General features: G+C 35.9%; 1 protein-coding gene across 3 annotated transcripts in view; it reads left to right on the top strand.

Moving 5' to 3' along the window:
• Nucleotides 1-13,677, top strand: part of LOC5570171 (ATP-binding cassette sub-family G member 1) — a 173,358-nt gene that overhangs the window by 27,281 nt on the left and 132,400 nt on the right. The window contains exons 1-2 of one of the 3 annotated variants that reach the window (XM_021853894.1): nt 9,513-9,844; nt 10,140-10,751. The exons of 1 other annotated variant lie outside the window; for it this stretch is intronic. The gene's annotated coding sequence lies outside the window, so the exon portion shown is untranslated. Of the gene's footprint in view, nt 1-9,512; nt 10,752-13,677 lie in introns of those variants that run through there. One more of the 3 variants, XM_021853893.1, reaches the window with a different exon arrangement.

Below are 13,677 nucleotides of genomic sequence, written 5' to 3'. Positions count from 1 at the left end.
CTGGGGCATATAACCCCTGTGTTGTGGGGCATACTGTCCATTTGTCATGGGGCGTACTATCCGTTTGTTGTGGGGCGTATTATACTGATACTGGGGCATATTGCCCAGGCTCTTTTTGAAGTGCGTGATTCAGATGATTGTAAAAAAGATGTTATTTTCAGATAATTAAATAGATGTTGCGGAAAAGCTTACATTTGTTTAACAACTAGTAAGATAATGGTCCTATTGAAGTGCTTTTTTCATTAGAGATAGTGCTTTTGACCGAGATATATCCATTTTTGCTTAAGGGGGGGCATATTATACCGAGTTACCCTATCTTGTTGTTGGATGCCGTTTTGCTTCTGGGTTGAATCGCGTTTTGATTAGGTTCGTATTGGTGAGCTCGGTTTGGGTGCTGTACAGCGATGCCAAATCTACGGGAGCTAGGGTTTTCGTTAAAGAACTGAGGATTTTGGAAAGAATGCTAATAGTTAAAATCTGTCGGGAACCACATGATTTTAAGTACAATCTAGATGTTTTTGAATCAGTCTAGCGAATTGGCGTAAAAATCAATTAGTAAGACATTAATTGATGATTCCGAACGGTAGAGTGAGGTGGGGCAAAAATTCGACATTAGTGGTATAAACAAAACTTCCATAAAAACAATAGCAGTTGAAGAAAAATTTAAACCACACAATGAACCTTGAAAATATTGACAATAATATTGCAGAACAAACTTGTATCAAAATATTTACCCATTTTAAGTTATCACTGTTTTCAAATTGATTTTCTTAACCCTCTGTCTGTATGTCGAGGTCAATATGACCCTAGAGAACTTTGAAGGACTTTAACTTTTTTTGTTAGTGAATCGATATGTTAGTTTTTTTTTTTCACACATTGGTACGTGTTTGTTTCGCACATGAAATTTTCTCAAATATCTCGTAAAATCAAGGGGTGGATCACTTTATCGATGCACATTTGATGTGCATCAAATGCAAGAAATACATTTTTTATCATCAAAACATCAACTTAGCACTGATAAATGAGATCACAATCAAACTGTCAAGCTAAGCGATGTTGGTTGTTATTGATTTAATTTTCTCTGCAATCCTGAATAATATTCATTTTCTTCTTCCAGATTTTTTTTAGATAACCGAAGTAGAGAAACGGCGGAAAGTATTACAAACCTATTTTGAACAGTAGAAGACATCACAGAGGGAACTCTTGGCCATTCTAATGGAATGAAGTAGAATAAAAACTAGGGACAAATGTATGAATAAACATGTAAATCTGGTGGAAGGGAATTGCTTTGAAGAAACGTTCCAACCACTCGAGTTCCAACAAGGCACATTGCAAGCGTTAAAAGAATACAAATTTGCTACCATATTACGGATTAGAGCACGAAACGGAAAAGTAATAGATTTACTGGTGCGTCCATAACACGTTGGTTTTCAAGCAACAAGCGCATCAAATATTGACTAGTAGTTGGACAGTATTGCTGTGTGCGTTTGAAAAGCAATTATCAAATGCGGGAACACCAAATTCGGTAAGATTTTCAACAAGGAAGGCGAAGTCAAAATTTGATTTTCATGATATGCATCATGGTTGCTAAGTATCCTTTGGTTACTTTGTGTTACCGCATTTGAAGCTCAGTTAGGCTGGATTTGTACGTCAAACGCAAACAGCAATAATATTTCCTCCAACATATCCATTGTATCTAACACATTTTTAAAATCCCGTCCTCAAATCTCAGATACAGTATTGTGCCACGGGCCATATTTTTTAAAACAGCAAAGCAATGGTATAAGTTAGTAGAACAGCGAAAGGGCCAGATATGGGAAGGGTCTTCAAGCTCTCCACGAATCGCACAAAACGAGGCCGCAAACCGTACATTGGGCAGGCCTGATTTTAGCTTTAGGTTAACTATAAATCAATAGTACACGATTATTTTATTCATATATTTGGGATGCCGGTTCAAAATTTTTGTTTGCTTTGGGGGTATGAAGGACCAGTATCCACAGTCCATTCTTTCCTTTTATTTTGTATTTCGTCTTCTCACGCGGAAGTTGCACTGAAGCCAAGATATATGGTCTCTCAGTTCCAAAGTAAGCTTGTCTTTTTCTCTGAGGTTTTGTCTGCTAACAGCAATAGGATTTTGCTCCTCCGAAACTATTGGCATCTTCTGAGATTAAATCCTGAGAATAATCTTTACATAATTTCTTCTGGCTAGTGAAAACAGGACGTACCGGAAATCAGTCGTCACGGTAAGCTGATGCAGTTATCCTTTCTTGACCCTTAACGACTGTGGTCAGTTTATCGGAGGATTCTATGGGTCGTCATATCCGAGCATGAATTTAAAAATAACTTCCGCAAAATGGACAACGTCTTTGAATATGTTTTATCTACCTCAATAGGGCAAGTGTACCATTAGTGGTGCACCTAAGGGAAAACTGCTAAAACACGGTGTTAAGATCATGAAATATATGATTTTAACGTATCATTCGATAGATCTCAAATCCTTCTATCATTCAAATGTATAAAAATCACGATTCATTTGAAATTTCCCTGCAAAAAGCCTTGCACCAATAATAGGAACACTGTTCCTTTAGTGGAGGTATATTTTAAGGATGGTTCCTTTAGTGGCGCAAACCATTGATTTCTTATGGGACCCTCCACTATGGGTACTGATGCACCACTATAGGTGCAAAGGAGCAAAAAAATTAAGCAAAATAATTGTTTTAAATAGTTTTACGGTTGAATTTCATGAATATTATTCGATTACTTGTACCATTTTTGCATCGTACATAATACAAAAATATCACATAATCATTTATTAGCGCGAAACATGCCAAAACACATTACCTCCACTATTGGAGCTACCTCCACTAAGGGAGCGTTTGCCCTAGTTCTGTTCAGTAGCTGAAAAAAAACGTTTTGGATTATTGCTCTCATTAGAATAGTGATTACCCATCAATTTCCGGAAATCCGTGAGAAGAATCATATTGAATTGTATCGAACCTGGGAGGGAGAAACCAATACGCATTTTATGCACGTCAAGGTGCCAGTAATCATAAGCCATCATGAGAGCCTTCTACGTATCATTTATATAACATTAAGTGTCAGAAAGAATGTTTTTGTACAAAACTATTTAATCATCGCAATACTTGGTAGTACATCATTCGTTTGTATCAACTTAAACAGTCAAGCATTTGAAACTAACTGTCCCATTTAAAATCAATAACAAACTCAAAATTATGAATAGCATTTTGTTCAGAAAAGAGTCATAACTGTGTGATTTTTAGAGCTTTACAATTTTATAAATTATGTTAAACGTTCAAAAACATCATAACCGACAATAATGTATAGAATCAGTTTGAAATTCATGAAAAAAAAATATTTTCAAACCATATTGATTTCTTAAAGTGTCCAAAGGTTCCAAACGGGGCTATTTTTGTTTTGAAGGACACATTTTTTTTCGATATTCAAGCATTTTTGTTTTAATTTCTGGATGGATTTGCCTCATATTTTGCAGAATTGGGTACGCACATATACAACTTAGATATATGCAAGAATTATCGAAATCTATCCATAATTCTTAGAGCTATAAATCCTCAAAGTTGAAGACTGTGGACATAATACTAAAGCTCCGATTGTCGGTACGCAGAAAACACTTCGTCATTCCAGGTTATAACGCATTTATCGTGGTAATAGAAGATTGCAACAATCTTTGTCTAAAATTATTGATGAGAGCCCTATTTATAAGTTGAGTCGATCAAAATGACTCGACTAGAGCCGCTGTCGACCAAAAAATTTGCTCCGCACGGCTCTGTCACTCGAGTTTTTTGCCAGTTGTCATTCTATGTGGCTAGCACGGCATACGAAATTAACAAAGCAGGCTCTTTATTAATGAAAACTTCAAATTTGATTGTAAACATGTGACGTCATTCCAATAGTTGCATGTATCATCCGGACCACTAGATCACTTTTTTCACAGGTGGATAGGAATGCCGTCATCAAGTAGCTGTCAGTTTTCGAAATATACACTGGTCCCACAGTTATGAAAAATTATAGAGAGCAAAATAAACAATATTTTCTTATGAAATCAATTCAAAATGGTAAAGTGAAGTATATAACTGCAGTTCATGCACAATGTTGTCATTAAAATTTTTGAAAACAATTGAAATATTCACTTATTTGGTCATTGTCGAAAACCACAATTTATAAATCGGCAAAAAAGTTGTCCACAAATATGAATCAAAGTGAACACGATTTATGAATCAGTTGTCTACTTTCAATTATTTTGCAATATAGGTCATATGTTTATTAAAACACTGCCTCGGACAGCGTTTATTATATCCGGGGGTGAACCGGAACCAAGTATTTCCAGAATCTGCATGACATTGCTTGATTTTTAATTTTGCTACTGAGCGAGCTTAGTGAACATTGAATTTGTGGATTTATATGCTTCTGGAGCATGTTTATTTAGAGGATGATGGCAGGTAGTGTAATTAGACAATCATTAGAAGTAGATGGCAAAACTCGTAAATGCTTGACTCTGCGACTGCTTTTACTGCACTGATAAAAATCCACAAGTTCGATCTGCGTGTTTAAATTGTGGATCGATTCATGAACGTCCATATCGATTTGCTATGATTTTCTTGCAAACTTCGTTCCTTTGTTTTGCTTCATGGATTGATTCATTTTTTCCACATTAGTTCTCGAAGCTTTCCCTTCAGATTTGTATGCGTCAACCTATGCACGCATAGATCATCACCCAACACGGATTCAGTGTGTTTTGCTTATGTTTTTTGTTTCTGTTCGGAACATAAACCACTGGGACCAATATTTGATCTATTGTGGTATATCCCGTGTCCTTTGTTTAGTGCATGTCGTGTTACATTATCACTATTGAGAAGTGATTAAGTATTCGGTTTTCTTACAGTTGTAATTCCTAACTTGATCACAGGAAAGGATTCTAATTGAAAGGTTCCGCTATATATACCCTTTGAAGAATGTGGTGGGTAGACTCTCCACAGGCGCGCCCTTTATCAGTCAAAATCGGATCCCTTGATAAAGTCAAGAAATTACACCGATATTGTCCATGCATCAGAATCCTAGTCCTTACATCTTCAAACTAGAGAACTAAATAAATATTAGATTAGAAAACAAATTGTTGTATTCGACTCATTTTTTTTTCCTTATCTCAATATCATTCTCGGCAACCGGGAAAACCGAGACTTGTCGCTTTCAACAAGGTTTAAAAATGTAACAAGGACTAAAAATGTTCCTTTGATTACTATAATATCCTGTTCTCTTCGTTTGAAGCAGTCAGGACTAGGGTTCACTGGTAGATCTTTACCCCATAACGCACCACGAAAAGGTGATCTACCCACGTTATGGGTCTTGCTTATGGTTAGCTTGTGTTTTTTCAAATTGGTCAATTTATCGATTTGCGCAATGAGTTTGTTATGGTGAAATCGATGAGCTTTGCTATCAATTTCCATGTTCAAAATTTCATTTGTGATCAACCCACAGCGAACTAAATTTTGAAAAAAAAAAATGAAGTTTGCTAATCCCGGGCTTTCCAAATTATGGATTTGCAGCCTCCCGCTTGTTGCTGACTCACTTGAATAAACAAAACATTCAAGAGGAGGCAGAGGAGCCTTCCCAGTAAACACACCATCGTATATGATGGTATATAAGAGTACAAAGGTGGAGGCGATATACGTACATCTTACATGTAGCCTTATGGCGCATGTACGTGTATCGCCTCCACTTGTGTACTCTTATGCGCTATCGTATACGAGTTTGTGTTTACTGGGTTGAATCCATATTTTGGGGAGCGAGAGTTCTTCTACCAAATTTCTTCCTTCATTCTTATGACATTCATGTTCTGTCACACATGGCTATCTAAAGTCACTACATTTCGAATTCAATAAGCAAATCAGTCGATTCTTATAATTTATTATTTAGACATTCATGTTTGCTTCACATGATAACTTAAGTTTGATACACATGTGAAGAAATGACGGAATCCATATGGCTACCGCACTCAAGTCATGTGGTCTCCTCATTGCGCAAATCTATGAGTAAAACACATGACCTTGACGTGTAGATTTTTATCAGTGTGAGGATTCCAATATTATATAGTGGCACATTACGCACGTGAAAAAATCAGAATGTAAACGATACTCCATGACCACTGTTTTTTTTTTGTATTTTTTAAAAGTGTGAATACTTTTTACTTCTCCATGTGTCTGATAGAAGAGCCAACAGTTTAGCCTGGGAGTAAACCTAAAAAAAACTTACGTGCAACAAAAGAGATCATAAAAATGACAAAAATGGTATTTATATCAATCAGGAAGAATGCAAATAAGTTCTTTTAATTCCCACTCGTTGCTTTTGGTCCTTCTGCAGAAGCAAAACCCCGTTTTATAGCAAAATTATGAAGAACCTATCAGGTGTAGTTAATAAATTCTTTACATATTTTACATCTGTACTGTTTTTTTTTGTTCCTCCATTGTTTATCCATAAATTATTCAACATAATAATCTCTGAGGCCTTACATAAACAACGTCTGCAATTTGTATGGCCATATAATACCCCTAAATAACTTTTTTCATAAGAATTTGTTTTTCCTAAATCATGGAAATTAATTGTTTTGTTCAGACTCCTTTTCCACAAAAAAAAATCGTAGTTTATGAACGGTCCCTTTGCACTGTTGCTCTCCCGTAACAAAATTTTACATTGAACATTATTTGAAACTTAGAATCATTTTTCATAATACTAAGTACTAGTAGTTTGAACGCAGATTCATAAATTGTGACTGGTCTTTATATTTCCCACAATTTATTGATCAAGTATTTTACTCAAAAATCTCATCAAAATCCGTATAAATACGCATTTACCTCTAATAGCTATGTTTATTGAATCTGTAAATGTTGTCTGGGGCTCAAACTCTTACAAAAAATCTTTGAAACACACTTAAAAACGTCATTTCTAGCTAGGCGTCAATATGTACACGGCTTACGAAGTTGGCCAAAAATACAGCCCAAATAGCTATAAAAAGAATTTAGTAATATTGTTGGTTCATACCGCGATCGAGAGCTATTTTACTGAGATAAAAAGCCTTGAAATGGTTGAACACTATGTGTAGCTTGTCAGTAAAAATGATTATGTGATGTTTTGTGATAAGTTTGATAATAATTTTGTGTTTTGAAATCAGCTGATTCATAAATTGTGGGTGATTCAACTGCGTGGGGTGACTGTATCATCTTCTCAATATTGTACACGGTGTATGAGTCGACGAGTGACATCTGAAATATGCATAATTTCTTTGATAGATTGATCTGGTGTCACAAACGAGTGAATCTGCTCGATTTACAAAATATACCCCTAATTAAATTCGACATTTGATCGAATGTTTCAATATTGGATATTCTATGTAACTCATTAGTGCTGCCAGGGAAGGAGTTTCAGAATTATACAATTTGTCAATATACAGCATACAACATGGCTGACCAGAAAATTTGTTTGAAGATCAAAAGCTTATGTTCTATTAGTAAGTAGATACAAATATTTTATATATTTGTAGCATTTGGGTTGAATGCCTTCAATCTGATGTTTGGAAGTTGAATTTTCATGTAGCATGAGCCCTAGGAACTGAACTTTATCTGACCCATTTATTGGAACCCGTCTCATCGTGACAACACGTCGAGTTGGAGGTTTCAAATAAAGAGTTTTTGATTTATGTGAGGTTATTACAAGTTGAGTTTTTAATGTATTAGAAGAATTAAGAGTGTAAGTAATCTTGGCTTCTTCTTGTGATCTCCAATTTATTTTTGATTCCACGTGCAACTGTTTTCAAAAAAAAATACAGCTCCTGCTCAAACCCTTTCTATCATCTGAATTTTAATTCCAGAAATCTTCATCCTGTCTTACAAATATCTTTAAAGTGTATCTAAAATATCATGCATTCTACCGAAATCCTTTTATACTTCCAAAGTTGGCAGCTTTTGCCGTCCTCGCTTTCTAACGAAATCCTTCTTTCTGTTGAACCCAACTTTCTTCTACTATCCGCACTTTGATCTTAGATTTTCAAGCATATTTCTGAAAACTTCAGCGGCATTCTGAAAGTCCTATCTTTCGCTTGTGGTTTAAGGGATGACCAACAAATTAACTTTTAGTATATTTCAAGGTGTAGTTCTTATATGGTAATTTTAACTGGGATACTTTTGCGTCCACTATTCACAGTAATAAATCTTTTATCACATAAATCAAAACTACAGAATCAATGTTCAGAAAATATGGCATCGCTGCTCTTGGCATCTGCTGCAGCGCTGCCAGATATACAGATTTCTCTGTATTACACAGATATTTTTATTCTGACACAGATTCAATTTGTATGGAACACAGATTTTTTATCAACAATTTTTGTATGGCCACAGATTTTTTTGTATGGGACACAGGTTTTTTAACCCGGTAGATACAGATTTTCTATCAAATCATCTGGCAGCTCTGATCTGCTGTTGATGTTGCGAGAAAGAGAGTTTCACCAGTTTCACGCGCCGCAGCCCCCACACGCTAACTTTAAAGTACCCTTTAAATGAGTACCATGTACCCATTTTTATAATCAGTATGGGAATGTCAGAAAAAGGGTATTTTCCAATGTCATAAAAAAGGGTACTTTAGCCCCATTTCGAAGTATCTCCTCTTGTGAAAATAATGGGTAAATTGTACACATGCTAGTTTAGTATCATCAAAACCGCCATTGTACGATTTCATTTCGTTGCCACCCGGACTTAATGAAAAATAAATTGTTCAAAGTGTAAATGACGCGATATTTCAACCAAATCAACTGACCAGTTTCGTACGATGCTTTTCAGACACGTAAGTAATTTCGGCGATTATCTGGAATGACCTCAAAAATGAAGATTTTTGCAAATTTCTCTTTTTTTGCAGACACTTTGACATCCGTTCCAATTCACCCAATCGGTTTGGGCCGGCTCCAAGGATGATCGCAATGATAAACGAATGTAAAAATTTCAAAACATTGTAGAATAAAATAATTAATATGAATGGTAAATACAGTGCGTTACATTTACGAAGTTTTTTAATGGTATTTCAATATATATTCGTAACTTTTTTCTCTGGATCCCTAACCTCAATCTACGGCAATATTCCTTTACAAAATGAGGTTTTATTACCCATGTTCATTGTGAAGACCAAGAGTGAAAAATACCCATTATTTGAAGTTCAAGGCGAATACTCTTTAATGAGTAAATCGACTTTACTCTTTTAATGAGTTAAACCACTTTTCTTGGAAATGGGTATTATTTTACCCATTAATGGGTACTTCCGTCTTAGCGTGCATCCTCCGTTACCATGCAGCTATCATCACCGCGTGTTGCGCGTGGAGGGTTTTAGAATGGAGCACAGCGAAAACCAGCTGAGAGAGAACTTTGAACCATCAAGCAACGGCAGCAGCAGAAGCAGAAACAGCAATGCACCACCGGTTCCGAGATCAAGAGCCAAGTCCAATCCCAATCAGTCTGAGAGCAGTTCGCCAGACGGTTAGACCGTAAAACTGTCCTCGTCGTGTCGTTGGCGTTATCGGTTCGGTACCCAATCATCATCTCGGATGAGTTTTTTTTTTCTTGCGGGTGCACCGACGATATCCGGACTCTTGACTCTCTGCGCTTAATTCAGCTGTATTCGATGAACTTGTGCAACCGGGCAGCAAAAATGTCAGAAATCAGCCATCCACGGACGGATCTGAAAGTGTGAATTCGCAGGAACCATCTTTGCTTCGCTGAATTTCGGGTGAACACTTTCGTTGTATCGGTCGATCGAAGTATGCGAACTGGTTAGTTGCTCTGTCGCTACGATCTCTACGCGGTGAACGCTATTCTTTAATAATCCAGTGATTCGCAGTTTACTTGGATGAATTTCATTGTGATGCCGCAAAGCTTATTCTGATGAAATGACGATGGTGCAAAACCAGATGTAGTAGGCTGCAGCTGCTTTCCAATGGAAAGAACAAGTGCACAGATCCGTGATTTTGCAACGCACTCTTCGATAAACGGCCTCTCATGGATATCGCTAGATCGTCCTTGAGTTAACTCATGCACGGAAATCTAGTCTTGTTTGATCGTTCCCAGGTGATATGTTTCCCGTAGTTCGGAAGAGCGATTTGGTTGGAAAATATTTGTCTATGGGTTAAAAATAGAAAAACAAAAATCTGTGTATGTAAAGTGTGCTCAAAGTGGTCATATCAACCCATTTGCATAGGTGCTCGCCGTGGAAAAATTCAGATTGCGGCGAATAAGTGGAAAATTTCACAACCGTAGACGGTACCGAAAAAATCTGAAATCTTCATAGAAATCGATCACCGTCTAGGGTTCTCTGGGGCGTCTGGTTTTTCCTTTCGGTGTGTGAATGTAGTGAAAACCTGGTGAGAGAATCTCATCCCGCTAGGACCTACGCGTGTATAAGTGGGGTGGAAATTGTGAAGAAGAGTGTTCGGGAAAATGCTTCAACGAGAGTGAGAGTGGTGAGCATTGTGATCCTTGGTGTGCCCCGGAGAAAGAGCGAAAGTTACGAAACATAAACACGGCCGCCACACAACACAAGGAAACAAGTTTGACATAAATATAAACATAAACATTTCACGGGGGGTGGCGGCTTGAGTGCACGTGTACTTAACTGAACAGAACCAGCCAACGGGCGGTTTGTTGGTGTAGGATTCTCGTCATCGTCGGCGAAATAGGAAGGTATGTTACGCGGCTGGGAAATGGGACAATGCTATGTTTCGTTGTGACTCGGCATATGCCACAAATTGGTCGACTATTTAGGCAAATTGATCTAAACACGAACTTGTTGACAAACCATTCAATCAAAATGAATCCTTTGTTGTCTTGGCATTCCTAAGCTTACAAACCTTATCAACTAATCGAGCTGAGAGAGTATATTTACTGTCTTGCTTTCGATCGATGCAAATGATTCAATCAAGGTTTTAGAACATGATTCAAATAATGTTCTAGGTCCGTCAAATATTCTGGGAGTATAGGTCAGATTATGTACTAGATCTACCAAGGCTTTGACTGCTTGCTTTTCAACAGTGCATATCCTATTGAGCTCGGTGAGTCTATGTGCAGCAATGTTAATTATGTTCTCACATAATTGATGTTCTAGGGTCTCTAAATTCACTTAAAGCTCCAATCATTTGAATTACTTTGTATTTTTACAAATAATAACGATATTTTTGAACCTGAATCTTCACATATTGGGAACATCGGTTTTACTTCTCTTCCGATGGAAGTCAACACTATAACCTTTGAATTGTCAATAACTACCTCGGGAATGGGATTCGATTCCAGGTCATCGATGTGAGAGCTATGTATTTTAAACACTACGCCAGGCTCGTCTACTTTTGTAATGTTGTTTTGTGAAGATGAAAAGGATTTGTGTTGCTTTTTTTAATTTCTTTATTAGTATCACTCCAAACATCACATTCATTTCTTATATCTAGGTGTTCTGTGTTATTAGGCAACACTATCATCCTAATTTGGTAAAACAAAATTTAAGATTTTATCAACATTTTGTTAACAACATATTACATTTCATTTGCCGTAGCAGTTCGGATTTTTTACAGGTGAGTTGATTTCACTTGCTTATAAGAGAAAAAAAACGCTTCGAATATACTTAACCTAACTTAACCTAAACATATAACGCATTAATCGTGGCAATAGAAGATTGTAACGATTTTTGCCTGAAATTATTGATGATTTTATTTGACATTCGTTCCAACATTAGATATTCTATGTAACTCATTGGTACTATACCAGGGAGGAAGCTTCAGAATCAGTTTCAAAATTTTATTTTGAATTCTCTGCAGAACTTTCTTCCTGGTATTACAACAGCTAGTCCATATTGTAACAGCATACAACATGGCTGGCCTGAAAATTTGTTTGAATATCAAAAGCTTGTTCTTAAGACAAAGTTTTGATTTTCTATTAATAAGGAGATAGATACATTTTACATATTTATTACAATTGCCTTGAATGCCCTGAATGTGATTCTTGAAAGTTAAATTCTTATCTAGCATGAGCCTTAGATACTTAACTTCATCTGACCAATTTATTGGAACCCTTCTCATCGTGACAAAATGTCTTCTTGAAGGTTTCAAATACAGAGCTTTTGGTTTATGTGGGAATATTATTAGTTGAGTTTTGGAAGCATTAGGAGAAATCTTCCATTTTTGCAAGTATGAAGAAAAAATATCCAAACTTTTTTGCAATCGACTACAGATGACACGCAGGCTGAGCAGTTCCACGCCGTTTCGCAAACCCGATTATTTTTGTATTTTTTTAATCGCCTGAAAATTTGCATACAGATTCTTTATGACCAAAAATGCTATTATGCACTTTCAGACCGCCATTTTGAACCTCGTCTTATTTTTGAGAAGGGCGTATCGGAAAATGCATGGCAAATCTTTAAAACACTGTAACTCGAAAACGGTTTGTCCGATCGATTTGAGATCTTCTACAAAGTTGTAGGTATTGCTTAGGACTATATGGAGAAAATATGCACGGTAAAAAAATGTTACAGATTATCTTTTATTTCAAAAACAAAATTCTAAAATCGATTTTCTCCAGAAACGCAGTTTTGATTTTTTTTTTTGTTTTTGGATATGTTTTAGGGGACAACTTATTTGATTTATTGCACAATGTTTCAAAATGGAAGAATTATGGACAAAAAAGTTATGATTTTTTTTTTAAATTACAGATTTTGAAAAAAAAATCGAAATAGAGGAAAACAAGAATTTTTTATGTGATTATTTGAAAGTACAGAAAAATTGCAATCGAAAAGTACCTAAGTAAATTTTTTCTAGGTTGCATCAATTTCGAGATATACTCATATTTATATAAAATTTTCAAATAAAAAAAGGAAAATAGGCCCTTTTCAAGCATATTTCGTGTTTCTCCATTCCAGAAAAAAATTATTTTGATTGAACGAATCGTAGCTAAATCGTTTATCGTTTGATCAAAACATTTATGCTTAAAGCTAAGTATGCTGTTCCGCTCAAGAAAAGTAAAAATTTCTGCGGAAGAAATGGTCAAGAAATTTTCTGCAGTGAGCTTCATTTGAAATGACATTTCTTTTCAACTGCGTACTGCGATCGAAGCAAAATGCTTTTCTTGACCATTTCTTGCAAGAAATTTTCCACGCATCGATTTGCTGAACAGAATAAACTAAATAGTAAGCTTAAAATTTGTGATTCTTGTCGTTTAAAACTATCTAATTGTACTCAACTATCTAGTAGCGATGACTCATCGAGCAGTGATGAACATGTAACTTCTGATACTGAAATGAATGTTCCAAGTCAGGAGTCTTTGGTAACTGTACCGCCAATGACCTCGGTCAATACGACTGATTCTGAAATAGGTGAATGTTCACAAAGTGTAAATATTGAAATTTTTAACCAATCAATTTCCAGTATTTTAACATCTCCAATTGATCGTAAAAAAATGAATTCAATAAATCATGTAAAGCGAAAATATGAAGAATTTAATAAAAAAATAAGAAGAGAAATATTCAAGTTAAATAATATTGATGAAATTGACAGAGATAAGGTTAACGAGTTTGATGAAATGATTGCACAAATTAAAGATAAATTTTCTAAAGACGGTATCACCA

Source organism: Aedes aegypti, chromosome 3, assembly GCF_002204515.2.
Source record: "Aedes aegypti strain LVP_AGWG chromosome 3, AaegL5.0 Primary Assembly, whole genome shotgun sequence".
Lineage (NCBI taxonomy): Eukaryota > Metazoa > Arthropoda > Insecta > Diptera > Culicidae > Aedes > Aedes aegypti.
The sequence above is the reverse complement of the archived record's forward strand: the minus strand, read 5'-3'. Positions and strand labels throughout refer to the sequence as shown.